This window comes from Armigeres subalbatus, chromosome 2, assembly GCF_024139115.2.
Source record: "Armigeres subalbatus isolate Guangzhou_Male chromosome 2, GZ_Asu_2, whole genome shotgun sequence".
Taxonomy (NCBI): Eukaryota; Metazoa; Arthropoda; class Insecta; order Diptera; family Culicidae; genus Armigeres; species Armigeres subalbatus.
Window position 1 is genome coordinate 60,726,047 of NC_085140.1, and position 2,320 is coordinate 60,728,366.

The window sequence follows — 2,320 nt, forward strand, 5'->3', positions numbered from 1 at the left end:
CTCCTTCTAACTTAATTAAATTTAGCTTAAAATTGCTACTATTCTTAACTTTTGTTAAACTTAATGAAATATCAACTTTATCAACACTTAAAACTGACCAAATTTGGTGTACTAAATTGCACTTTTCACAATATCAGAAGCAACACTCGTCTCCCCGGGGGGAAATCCGTTATCACATAGAAAATATTAACTAAGAGCCTCAAGAACTAAGCAGCACCAAATGGGAACACCCGGACCACGCACCAGCCAGCAGGCGAATAGACCCACTCTCTACCGAGCAGAAAAGCAGTTGCGGTCGCTCTCGTGTGTAATCGGTTGACCAACGGTCATTTAAACCGGACTCCAGGATTCCCGTTGTGGCCACGACAGACTCGACGTGGGCGGAGGAGGCATGCGAAACTCTTCGGACCGACGTCGAATAACGGTAAACTTCCATTTAAAAAAATATCACTTCCATTGAGTAGCGGACACAATCCGAATGCCCAGCAGTTGGACGGCTTTTAAAATACATGCGGCATGCAACAATGAATGGAATACGCGGAACGGAACGCGCGGCGGGTGGAAGATGGACAAAGTGACCACCGAACTGGACTTCCATTGATGAAAACAAAACACGAATGCGCGAGCGCGGGTGCAACCGGTGCGAGCTTTTGAATTGTGAAAAAGTTTTACGAAAGCTCACACGCAACACGCGTGAAGGTTGCATCGCTTCGAGGCAAAAATGTTGCGTGTGGTCAATCCGATGCTTGCATAATGTTTGAAAAGGACTAATCATAAAGAATGCATTGCACGCTTACTTCAGTTCACCCAAATATGGGTGAAGAGTACCTAAAATCCCCAAAAAGTGCACATACCTAGATATGGGTAAATCACCGTTCACCCATATTTGGGTGTTTCAGTATATGAACTGTTTATAGGTGAATATTACCCAAATTTAGGTACTTTTTTGAACTTTTACCTGAGGTCCTTTCTATTATGGATTCAAAATTATATTTTGCGTTTTCCGATTTCTGAAGAAAAAAATGTTAATATCAAACAAAAATGTACAAATAACCTTTATTTATGTATATAATATATTCCAATATTATTTTTTAAAAGGGTATAAGCCGCGTTTTATGTTATATGCCAATACGCTGCCGATGCAACATATGGCCCGATAGCATTCCTGCCTGTTGGGAACAACTCGTTGCGGAGATCATGTAGGATGGTGGTGATTTTCATCTGGTTCCACGGCTGTTGCTTGCCAGTTCTGTGAACGAGGAAGAAAAATTATATCAATTAGAGAATGAAAGTATTGATAGTGATTAAGTTTTACCTGTTGATGATGCTTCCATCCGCATCTCATGGATTACATGGACGGTTATGGGGGCCAACAAGGGCTGCTGCTTCCGGTTTCCCTCTGCTTCCGAAGCGCATTGCTACGGCACAGGTCTGCGCCGAGTTCCGCACCACCCTCCGAAAAAGACTTATGTAAATGGTACCTACAAACAGTTGAGCCGATTATATACCTTATAACATAACATGATAAATAGCAAATTAATGGAAATATATTCACCTATACGGGACAAGTTCAGCGCGTCCTGATTTGGTCCGGATTCGGTCGGTCATCTTTGTCTTCGTGCATTCCATTGCATCCCAGAAACTCCGGGTAGATCAGTGGGACTGCTGCTGGTGGTTTACCGGATGATTACACTGCTGCGATACTGGCCCTTTCGGAAAAGATTCCCAATACCTACGAATAGATCAAACAATGTAATAGAAGAAATTATCAATCAGGTCAGGATGTACTTACGTATGCTGCTGATTCGGTGGGAATCATTTTTCTTCCGTCAGGTCTGTCCCATTTGGAGAATTAAACTGAAATTAAACTTAAAAGTAACATTAATTATCGAATAACCCTGCTCGCAGAGCAGGATTACTTTTGACAGATATCGAATCATTTTGAGTAAAGTCATCATTTTGAGTCGAATCATTTTGAGCCAAAATTGAGTAAATGGGGTCGAAGTAGTTTGCCTTTACTCCCATGTTAAAAAAGTACCCAACGGAAAATTTATTTACCCAAATGGAGGTTTATTTCACTCAATTTTGATCTCAGGTAATAAAACTCAGAATTGGCTTCCCGTGTTGAACTGGCGTCGTTGGATTGTTTCGCTCTTTTGTTTTTGTCAACTCAAAAGTAAGTTTAAAAAAAACTCAACGCTGGGTACTTTTTTTCTTCCGTGTGGGTAGAACCATTTTTTTTAAATTTTCGAACTGTCAATTTTTACCCTTAAGGCGCAAAGCGATTTTTTTAGAAATCGTCAAATAGTAGTTTGTGCAA

The 2,320-nt window shown here is 40.9% G+C and overlaps 1 long non-coding RNA gene across 1 annotated transcript; it reads right to left on the minus strand.

Annotated features, from left to right (window-relative positions):
• Window positions 1-1,111: 1,111 nt before the first annotated feature.
• Window positions 1,112-1,908, minus strand: LOC134214449 (uncharacterized). The gene is made up of 4 exons (XR_009979792.1): window positions 1,793-1,908; window positions 1,556-1,732; window positions 1,316-1,481; window positions 1,112-1,249 (listed from the first exon to the last, which is right to left on the minus strand). It is a non-coding gene; the product is annotated as an uncharacterized LOC134214449 (long non-coding RNA).
• Window positions 1,909-2,320: the final 412 nt, after the last annotated feature.